The sequence below is a fragment of the Peromyscus californicus genome, unplaced genomic scaffold (assembly GCF_007827085.1).
Source record: "Peromyscus californicus insignis strain IS unplaced genomic scaffold, ASM782708v3 Scaffold_9__1_contigs__length_137607984, whole genome shotgun sequence".
NCBI classification, from domain to species: domain Eukaryota; kingdom Metazoa; phylum Chordata; class Mammalia; order Rodentia; family Cricetidae; genus Peromyscus; species Peromyscus californicus.
This window is the reverse complement of record NW_026294617.1, coordinates 12,764,215-12,775,945: the sequence shown is the minus strand read 5'-3', so window position 1 is coordinate 12,775,945 and position 11,731 is coordinate 12,764,215. Positions and strand designations below refer to the sequence as shown.

The 11,731-nt window shown below is 38.2% G+C and overlaps 1 protein-coding gene and 1 long non-coding RNA gene across 2 annotated transcripts in view; one reads left to right on the top strand and one right to left on the bottom strand.

The window, feature by feature from the left end:
- LOC128105270 (uncharacterized) overlaps positions 1-11,244 on the bottom strand; it is a 21,401-nt gene extending 10,157 nt beyond the window's left edge. Inside the window, exon 1 of the long non-coding RNA XR_008216303.1 lies at positions 11,150-11,244. This is a non-coding gene — a long non-coding RNA (uncharacterized LOC128105270). The remainder of the gene's footprint in view (positions 1-11,149) is intronic.
- Gnb4 (G protein subunit beta 4) overlaps positions 1-11,731 on the top strand; it is a 234,267-nt gene that overhangs the window by 149,621 nt on the left and 72,915 nt on the right. The gene's annotated exons all lie outside the window — the stretch shown is intronic.

Genomic DNA, 11,731 nt, shown 5'->3' with positions numbered 1-11,731 from the left:
GCTGGATTTCCAGGGACTTCCTAGAGAGTTGCTACATTCTTTAATCTACATTGGAATCCTGAAGAAGGATGTTCTAACACTAGTAAAGGCTTACCTTAGCAGCAGGATAGATGAACTTGCCAGGGAGTGAGGGCAAGCAGGCAAAAAGCAAAAGCTCTCTTCTTCTATGTCCTTTTAGGACAGTTGCCACCAGAAGGTGTGACCCAGATTGAAGGTGGGTCTTCCCACCTCAAAGGATCCAATGAAGAAAATCCCTCACAGGCATTTCCAGCTGCTTAGTTTTAGTTGATTGCACAAATAATCAAACTGACAACCAAGACTAGCCATCAAAAGCAGACAATGGACCTGACTGGCTTCAGGATGCAAGTTTTGATCATGAGGTTAGCAGGTGTTAGGGGAGGAGAAACACAGTAGTGACTGCCAGGCATGTGGCTGTTTCCTCCCCATTGAAACACTCCTGCTGAAGGGAACAGGTCATCTCGCAAGACTCACGAAAGTCACAAGAAACTCAGAAGACTCAGGAGGCTCAAGAAACTTACAGGCCCCTCTCTCATTTCCTTGAGGTCATATAAGCGCTAGACATCTGCTGGGGGAAAGGAGATGCTACAGTGAAGCCACTTGCTAGTTGTGCAGAGAATTCAAGAGATGCACCTTTTATGAGGCATCGCCCACTAGGAGGTAGGCTCTGCTGAGCCTTCTCTGTTACTGTAAGCAAGCATTCACCCACATTCCTGCAAAGACTCCCAGCTGACTTGGTTCAGGAACTGAAACAGAGGCCAAGGAGGAGTGCTGCTTACTGGCTTGCTCTCCGTGGCTTGCCTGTACTTTTCTTTTATACAACCCAGCACCACCTACCCAGGGGTGACACTGCCCGTACTGGACTGGGCCTTCCTACACCAATCATTGAACAAGAAAATTCCCCCACAGACTTGCCTACAGACAACCTAAAGGATTCATTTTAAGAAAAGAAAAACTTCCAGGCAGTGGTGATGCATGCCTTTAATCCCAGCACTTGGGAGGCAGAGGCAGGCAGATCTCTGTGAGTTCAAGGCCAGCCTGATCTACAGAGCAAGATCCAGGACAGACACCAAAACTACACAGAGAAAGCCTGTCTCGAAAAACCAAAAAGAAAAAAAAAAAAGAAAAGAAAAGCCACCACAAAACAGCACATTTGTTTTCACTAAAATTTATCTATTTTCTGATAAATCTTTTCAAATTAAAATAAAAACATATCCTTCATAATCATACTGTCATATCTGCATTGCTCTTCTATGGCCCATTGAAAAGCAGTTTTGGGTGTTTATGATTATGTTACTAAAGATTTCTCCAACAAAGCAGGTTGACATATTCAGACTGGCTGTGTGATCTCCCTTCAGACTGTTAGCATCATCATAGGCAACAGTTGCCTTTGTTAAACACTGTAGAAACTGGCCTATTAAATATTCTGTATTTTGCTTTCTAAGTCTAAAGACATTCATAGTGGGCACATGTTGCATTAAATGACTCTTATTTAAAATAGCGTTGGTTAGATTTTGAAATAATGAGGTATCTCATGCTTGGATGAAAGCTTTTTCTGTCTTTCAAACTTTCCTTAGAAAGAGCTGTTTTTAAATAGACGTGTTTTCTAACTACAGGCCCACTTTCTCCAGCTTGATTTGTGCCAAGATGTTTTTAAATGAGCTTCGTGGTTATTTTGTGAGGCCAGACATCATTTATACTGTCTCCTCCTCCTCCTCCCTCCCCACCTCTTCATTTGAAGGCACAAGCTTACCTTTCATAGAGTAAGACAACTCCATGTTTATGGAGTGAAACACATTTTAGGCCTTAGCATTTCCCTACTGACCCAGACGGGGTGCTGAAGCATCTGCTCCAGCCTGTGCCCCTTGAATCAGAGGTGACACCTGATGTTTTTAAAGGGGATGCTTGAATTCGACCTGCTCAGATATTTCACTCTGCGGCTTCTGTGGGACTACACTTTGTCACACCAAGGAAAAGAGCATCTAAGTCTGTCTTGTATCACTAAACACTCCTCTGGAAATTCCACTAACATCTCTGGCTGCTCACGACTGACCGCAGAACACACTAGGCATGGGGTGTTTTCTCTTTATGTTTGTCAGAAGGATGTTCTATGAATCTTCAGTGTTATAGGCAGGGGTGTAAACCAGTTAGCATTCATGAAGCCCTGGGTTCAATCTGCAGCACATCTTAAACTGGATGTGGTGGAACCTCTCAACATTTGGAGGCAAATTGTTTGTGTGTGTGTGTGTGTGTGTGTGTGTGTGTGTGTGTGTGTGTGTGTGTGTGGTGTCAGAAGTTCAAGGTTATCCTCAGGTATGTAGTGAGTTTGAGATGAGCCTGGGCTACAGGAGGCCCTGTGTCCAAAAAAAAAAATGTAAATAAAAATTAAAAAGGAAAAAAATCTTCTAAGGTTAATAATAACGGTTGGGAATTGGAAAGGCTAGATCAAGAACCCTGAATGCTACAGTTTTAAGATGGAAAATCAATTTCACAATTTTTGGATGGTCATTAAGGAGAGGAGAAATGGATTCCTTGTTCAGAGAGGTCTGTGCCTACAGCTTGATGCAGATGGGGGCCCTGGGCTGCTTACAGGTTGCTAGGTATATTGTTTGGAAAGGGGTACATGTGTGAATCAAGCAGGTATATTTTGGTTACTTTTCTATTGCTGTGAAGAGATCACAATCAAGCAACTTATAAAAGAAAGCATTAACCGGGGACTGGCTTAGCTGTCAAGGGTGAGTCCGTGACCATCACAGGGGAAAGGGTGGCAACAGGTAGGCAAGCATGGCGCTGAAGCAGTGGTGGAGACTTTACAAGTTGAGATAACAACCACAGGCAGGGAATGAAAGAGCTAACTGGGAGTTATGTGGGGTTTTGAAACCTCAAACTCACACAATTCCAGTGACACATCTCCTTCAACAAGGCCACACCTCCTAATCCTTCCCAAACAGTCCTACCAACTGGGGACCAAGCATTCAAACCTGTATGAACCTGTAGGGATCATTCTCTTTCAAACCACCACAATGTTTCAGGCTTCTAAGTACATTAGTAGGCATTTTACCTCATCTGGAATTATTGAGTAATCATCCACGAAGAGGAGTGTGCACATAACCTATTCCAAATGGTTGCTAAGTTCTCCCCTCTGCTCTACTGCCTCAAAAGTACCTGAAAATTGGGTAAGGAATCAGCAAGAAAAAAATAAATGATGAATGTGTGGTATTTGAGAAATTGCTTCATTTATGAATATTTTCTTGTAACAATAGATTTTATTTCTTTAAACATTTGTATTAGCCTGCATAAAAACTAAAAAAGAAAAAAATGTATTGTTTGGGCCTTTGGCAGGGTCTCATGTAACTCAAGTTGGCCTTGAATTATTGTATAGTTGAGGATGACCTTGATCTCCTGGGTTATTTTTTTCTTAACCTCCTTGGTGCTGGCATTACAGGTATGTGCCACCTCGTCCAGCTGTTTTCCTTCTTTATGAAGCATCTTGTCTCTGTGGACTTGCAAGTGAGGCAGATGCCTCTCTGTAGCTAATAATAGTATCCAACAGCAGGTGGAAACTTGTCCTGCTATGATGTATGGTCATGCAAGAGACAAATTTGTTGCAGGATATTTTATCATACTGTGTGAAGATATGTTTCTGTTTTACCTTGCCTGCCTAAGGCACCAATTGGTTTAATAAAGAGTTGAATGGGCAATAGCTAGGCAGGAGAGATAAGACAGGACTTTTGGTTAGAGATAGGAATTCTGGGAAGAAGAGAGGTGGATTCACCAGCAAGACACAAAGGAAGTCAGACATACAGAATGGAGGAAACATAAAGAGCCATGTGGCAGAATGTAGATTAATAGAAAAAGGTTAATTTAAGTTATAAGAATTACTGGGACAAGTCTAAGCTAAGGCCAAACATTTATAATTAATAAGAAGTCTCCATGTCATTATTTGGGAGCTGGATGGCCAAAGATCTGTTACACAAATTGTTTCCCATAGACCCCCTAAAGGAAGACAGAATTCTATAAATGACATAAACTAGTTTAGGAAGGACAAAAGAAGTATGCACAGAGAGTATGAAAGAGAGACAGCACATAAAAAGTGTTTGGAGCTATCCACCTATACATCATCATTGCTGTTAGCACAGGAGATAGAGAATCTGCACTCAGCTTCCGGATGTATCCAACACCTTTACTCAAGCCCTTCCACTAGAGATGCATTCCTTTATAAAATGAAGGATTGATCTACATAATTCTTAGGATGCCTTGTGTTTTGCAAATTCTGTGAGTCTGTGATTTGAGATGATTTAAGGAAGTGATAGTTTCATATGTTATGTATTCACCTTTTGTGAAGCAGATGTTAAATTCATGGTCCTTGTGGTAAACAAGATCAACTGAAAAGGGACTGTAGGCTGGGTGTTCCTTGAAACAATGTTTTTTTCAAGGAATAATCCAAACAGAAGGCCCCTGCCTTTAGAAGGTGCAGCAAAGGCTGGCATTGGACTACTGAATTCAGATCAACATGGGACAGACAAAGTAACCATTTGCCATTGGGAAATGCCTTGGGGGACTCTCACAGGCCCCAATGTCAAATTTGGTTCAGTCATTCCCTGTCACCATGGGGGAAATTCCTCTCCAGAGCAATTAAAGAACCTAATGCCTATTATAGAAAAACAAAACATACTGCTCTGGTTGATAGGACAGTTTTAGAAGATAAAACAAAAATTTCAGGAGAAACCATAAAGCAAATATTTTGGCAAACTTCTATAAATGATCAAAGACCAAAGTTTAAAATATGAATAATGATATTGCAATTGAGAGTCCTGTAGACATTGGGGCAGATGTAACAATAATAATTGCACCTGAATCTTGGCATCCAAATTGGCCTCTTTGGGAGGTAAATGTTCAGCTTTCAGGGATTGGAACTTTATCTAAAGTAAAACAAAGCGCAAGATGGGTCAAATGTATAGGGCCAGAAGGACAGAGAGGAAAATTAAAGCAATATGTAGCTAACTTAGCAATGAATTTATAGGGACATGATTTGTTACAGCAATGGAATGCTTGATTAACATTCCTCCAATCTCAAACAAATCATAAACTAACAAATGTTTCTGGGAAAAATATTAAAAGGTATTATAAAGAACAGGCACTGACCGTTCAGGTTGTACGTAAACAGGGCACAACAGCTGCTGATCTTTCAGAGGCACCAACAGCCCTACCTTTAAAACTGACAGACCTGTCTGGGTGGAACAATGGCCTTTGATATAAAAAAAATTACAGGCCTCAGATCAGCTGGTACAGGAGCAGGTAAATGTTCAGCATATTGAAGGATCAACCAGTCCTTGGAATTCTCTTGTATTTGTTATTAAAAAGAAATCTGGAAAGAGGAGAATGGTAATAGATCTAAGAGTTACCAATAAGGTCATTCAGCCAATGGGCTCTCTACAACCTGGAATTCCCTTGACTTCTCTATTACCTAAAGGATGGTCTATTTTAGTGACTGATTTAAAAGATTGCCTTTTTACTATAACTTTGCAAGAACAAGATAGAGAAAAATTTGCCTTCATGGTGCCTACTTATAATAATTCTCAGCTTGTTAAAAGATCAGTGGAAGATTCTCTCACAAGGGATGTTAAACAGTCCCACCCTGTGCCTATGTTTTATACAACAGTCATTGGAAATAATTCATAATCAGTTTCCTCAATCTATAATTTACCATTATATGGACAATATCTTTCTAGCTGATTCAAATGTAGATATCTTAGAGAAAATGTTTGAAGAAGTAAAGAATATTTTGCCTTGTTGGAGATTACAAATTGCTCCTGAAAAAATACAAAAGAGGAGATCCTATTAATTACCTAGGATATAAAATAGTTTTACAAAAAATTCTACCCCAAAAGGTACAAATCAGAAGAGATCAATTGTGGACTCTTAATGACTTTCAAAAATTTCTGTGATACGTTAATTGGCTATAGCTGACACCTGGATTAACAACTCAAGAAGTGAGTAATTTGATTCAAACCTTGCAAGGTGACAAGGACTTAAAAAGTACAAGAAAATTATCAGCTGAAGCTGAGAGAGAATTCTACCAGCTCTGGTAAAAAAGGAATTGCAGGATGCACATGTGGTTCATTTGGACCTAGAGCTTGATTGTATTCTGGTTATTTTACCCTCTACACATTCCCCTACAGGAATTTTAACACAGAGAGAAGATAATATCTTAGAATGGATAGTTTTACCAGACAAACAGAGTAAAAAGTTAAAGACCTATGTAGAAAGTGTTTCTGAGCTGATTCTGAAAGAAAAATGAGACTTCATCAATTAGCAGGAATAGACTCAGCAGATATTGTAGTACCTTTTACTAATTCTGAAATTTCCTCTTTATGGGCCGAAAATGAACATTAGCAAAGTGCTTTCCATGATTTTTTGGGAGGGATTAGCAATAAATACCCCCAAAGCAAGAGACTTCAGTTTATAAAGAGAACTAACTGGATCCTTCCTCACATTGTATGGGGAACACCAGTTTCTGGAGCCCTTACATTCTATACTAATGCAAATAAATCAGGAAAGGCAGGTGATAAGTCAGGAAATTTAAGTTAAGTGGCTCAAAGCCCCTTATGATTCTGTTCAAAAGTCAGAATTACATGCTATTCTCATGGTATTACTAGATTTTCCAGAACCTCTTAATATAGTTAATGACTCTCAATATGCAGAAAGAGTTGTTTTACATATTGAAACTGCTGAACTTATTCCAGATGATTCAGAACTAACTTTGTTATTTATTCAATTATAAGAAATAATCAGAAATAGAAATCATCCCTTGTATACAACACATATCAGATCCCATATGGGTCTATGAAGCCCTCTAGCACAAGGTAATGATGAAATTGACCAGCTATTGGTAGGAAATGTGCTTGAAACCTCAGAATTTCATTAGAAGCACCATGTTAATAGCAAGGGTTTGAAAAAAGATTTTTCCATCACTTGGCAATAAGCCAAGGAAATTATAAAAATTATACAAACAAACTCCACTACCTACAGGAAGTAAACCAAAGGGTACTCAAAGAAATGAAATTTGGCAAACAGACATGTTTCATTTTGCAAACAGACATGACCATACATAGATAAATATTCAAGATTTCAATGGGCAACTGCTCTAAGATCTGAAAAAACTGACTCTGTAATCACACATTTATTAAAAGTTATAACCATCATGGGGATACCTGTACAAATTAAGACTGACCATTTTCCAGCATATGTCTCTAGTAAAATGAAACAGGTTTTTTTTTTTTTTTTTTTTGCATTTTACAACATAAAGCACATTACAGGTATACCACATAGTCTTACAGGGCAAGCAATTATAGAAAAGCTTAATAAACAGAGAGGTGTGATTAAGACCCCCAGAAATAGATTACACAATGCTTTATTAACTTTAAATGTTCTAAATGCTAATGAGAAAGGAACAACAGCTGCAGAGAGACATTGGATAATAGAAAAAAACTGCTGAATTAAATCAGCCTGTATACTTTAAGGATGTGTTGCCATCAGAATGGAAACTAGGTTATGTGTTACATTGGGAAAGAGGTTTTGCTTTTGCTTCCACAGGAGAAGAAAAGCTATGGATACCATCAAAATGGATAAAGATTAGACTTGAACAAGAGAGACTTCTTGATTAGAAGAGGTGATAGTTCATCAAACAGTATAACCATTCAATTTAAGCTAACTTATAAGACTAACAAATGCTTTTCATCTGATCAGGTATAACTTATAAAAAGGGAACCTCCCAAAGTTAGGGTTGGGGAGGGGTTTTGTTTTTGTCTTTCCAGGAAAATAAAGGCATCCAGCTAAAGGAATCTGAAGACCAATGGACAAATGAGACATCTGAAGAAAAGGGACAAATAATCCCAAGAAAATACCCCAAGAAAAAGAGTAAATTGGCCTATTGGTATATCACATTTCTAACAGGATAAAATTTCATAAATTTTCCCAAATGTTTGTTTCTGCTGTTCTCTGCAGGCATATAATGCAAATGGTCTTTTTGTAGTCCCAATTTGATTAAAAATTAAAGCTGGCTTTGGAGTTGGAGTGTGGCTCTCTCATTCTCTAAACCCAAAATGCTTGTTAAAAGAAAATCCAAAATCTCTGTCTCATGTCAGAAGAGCCACCACCTGATATGGGAGAGAATTAAAACCAAAATTAAGGGAATATTCTATTGCCACTAATCTCGTAATTCTTTGGTTTTATTTTGACTCTTTAAAACTTATCTTAAGGTATAAATATTATCTCAAAATTTGTAAGATATATATATATATACATATATATATATTAAACTTTTTGTCATGATATTAATGATCCTATAGAGTACTAATTCTAGAAAAAGGCTTCATCTAGCTTCCTGTACATGATTTTGGGTTTGAGTCTCTATCAGGTAACTAGAAATTAAGTTTTGTACTCTGAATGTACATAACAAATTGTGGTCTTTTAACCTCTTCAAGATCTGCTGCATATGACATTTAAAATGTTTAAGTTTTCTGCAGTGAACCATGACCATTCCTAACAGTGAATTTTGAAGTCTCCAAATGGAGGATGGGGCCCCACAATGATGATTCTACCTGGATTGTGGTAATGCCACTAAGCTGACAAACACTACCCAAAGATCGGCTTTGGACTACAAACTGCTCAGGACAATTTCAAGGTGGCTAGCTGAGGTGGTCCAGCCTCACAAACTACTCTAGCCAAGACTAAAGATAAGGCCTGCATTGTCGTTTTACACAGAGACTAGACAACAAATGACACAACTTGCTTTCCCAGGACAACAAATGATACAACTTGCTCTCCCAGGACTTGACAATTATCCCAATTTTCTTTCAGGGTCCCCTAAAGATGCCGTTGGCCCAGACAACAGGAAGTAATTTTAAGAACACAATGTCCACATTCCCAAGAGGTGGGGTGGGCAGTTTTTGGTCATTCAGTGGGTTATGGATATTTGCCATTATTTAGGGTGGTTGGTTACAAGTTGTTATTGGTAATGATCAGAAAAAAACTGAACAAAGAAGAATAGATTCAGGGATATTGTTCTAAAAAGAAAAAGGGGGGATACAGAAATAGGATAAAAGAATAGATTATTGAACCTATTCTTTTCTTCTTTTTTAATAACTTATTTATTTACTTGTGTGTACACTTGTCTGTGTGAGGGTGTCAGATCCCCTGCAAGTGGATCGCAGACAGCTGTGAGCTGCCATGTGGGTGCTGGGAATTGAACCCAGGTCCTCTGGAAGAACAGCCAGTGCTCTTAACCACTGCACCATCTCTCCAGCCCCTAAACATTGTATTTTGTTTGTTTGTTTTGTTTTTTGAGACAGAGTTTCTCTGTGTAGTTTTGGTGCCTGTCCTGGAGCTCGCTCTATAGACCAGGCTGGCCTCGAACTCTAAACCTACTTTTAAAACAAAAAATCAACTACTAGTCTTAAATATTTTACATTGATATGGATTTTTGCAATTTTTTGATAAAAATCTGAGGTTATTTTTGTTATACTATATATATGTTTCTACTTTTGTTTAAGATATTTTTGTATATTGATACAAATTTAGGGTTATTTTTGTTAGAACATATTCTACATATGTTCCAACTTTTGTTCAAGGTATTGTACCTATACAGCTCATTTAACAATGTAATGCAAATTTCTAGTCCTTGAAAATTATTATTACAAACTATTTAGGATAATGAAGAAATGCAGGTTAGTAGTTAGTCACCTAGTACAATAAAACTGTATTCCTGTTAGGTATATTTTCAAGGTTAAACAGAGATATATTTTAGATAGACATATTTTAGATAGATAGATCTCAAAAACTTTAGAGATCTATGTAATCTGGCATTTAAGATTTTTTTATGACAATAAGACATGTCTTCTAGCAGCACCAATCTATTTCAGAGAAGATGACAGGCATCGAACAAACTCCATATGGAGTTTACTTTCTTTGTGGCAAAAAATTAGCCATTGAGCAAAAAAAACTACCTGTGCCTCGACTACTGACAGTATGTTGTCCAAATTGGACAAGCAGGACACAAAAGAAAGTGACTGCAACTTTGTCAAGACAAGGTAAGACAGTTTTTCAAAATTCTTGCTTCACAGAAAAGTTTGTCAGATATTCTAGATCTGTAGGCCAAAGATGGATGCCCCAACATTACAGAGGAATCTTGGGTGACTGTCCAGGCAGCCAGGTATTTCTGTCATTTCTTAGTTTTGAAAGTTGTTCCAATTTACTCCGGTAATATTGTTTCCTTCTCAGGTCTCTGATGTAGTTGAAGACTGGATAGTTAGAGTTAGAGTTTTCCTTGTTTCCAGACTCAGAAAAGAAACTCACAAAAGAGGTGTAAAGTCCATAAGGTTGAGAGACATCAAAAGATAGTTTTGGGTTGGTAATACAAGTTAGAATGGAAAGTAAAGTTGGTACAACACTTTGAACTCACCAAAATAGGATAGATAATGGAGTATTTTCTCTGAATTTGTCAAATGCAAATAGACTTGACATTTTTAATGTAATTCTTACATGTATATATATGTATATAGTTATTGTATGTATTGTATATGGTTTTACTATGTTAGTTAAAACCTTCTTTTCTTCTTTTTCTTTTTTACTTTTTTAGACAAAAAGGGGGAAATGTATGATAATTTTGATTGTGTTCTAATAAATAAAGCTTGCTTGGAGTCAGATGGTGGAGTTAGCCACTAGACGACCAAAATTAACCACAGAGACTGAGGACCATAGGGCAGGAAGTAGTAAGGTGGAGCAGAAGGGGATTAGGATCTATGTTTGGAGGAAGGAACGGAGCAGGTAGGAAGGACAGGTGGCTTCTCTGCTTCTCTGACCTTTGAGGTTCTTACCCCACTATCTGACTCCTGAATTTTTTTTTTTAATAAAGAATAACTAGAGTAACACTTCAGGCTATGGAGTGCTTAGGAGTGTTTGAAAACTCTTACAGTCCTGATGTTCATTCTATAAGATGTTTCCTAGCTCTCGGGGCAGCTTATGTGCAGATTCACATCTTCTGTACTTACCGTGTCTTTGAGTTTACTTGAGCTAATCAGCTGGCTGAGAAAACACATTTACATAAAGTAGAAAAATTCTGCACCCTTACCTTGGAAAAATGATGTGGCTTTGTGTTTACATCTGTTTGTGTCTTCCTAGCCAAGCTGCTTCCATCAGAAACAGAGCCGAATGTCTGCGTGTGAGTCTTGGCCTGACAAGTGAGGCCTTCTGGTTCAATGATCACATTTGATGTCCTCCCAAACAGTAGAATTACAGTGCAGAACGCACTCGGATTTCTTGTCAAACATCTGTGACTCAGGGTGAACCACAGGAAGTTAGAAAAAAAGAGATTTCCATGTTTTCAAAATAGAGAAGCAAAAGTGGGGTGGAATTGAGCTTAGAACCGCCTGCTTCCCACTGTCATGATTTAGAGGAGTGAAACCAATGATAGACTTACATTTAAAAGTCCTTTCAAGAGGAAATGGTGTCGGGTGCAAAGGACATTTCTGCATTATTTTGGACTTCCTGTGTCTCTAATTATTTCAAAATAAAAAGTGGGTTGTTTTGTTTTGGTTTTAGTTCCTTCAGTTGGGGAGATGGACTTCTGACTTTGGGGAGAATTACTGCTGTAGTCGAGAATCTCCAGAGGGCAGGAAGCGACGCCTGTGGTCAGACTTCAGTCATTTCCAGA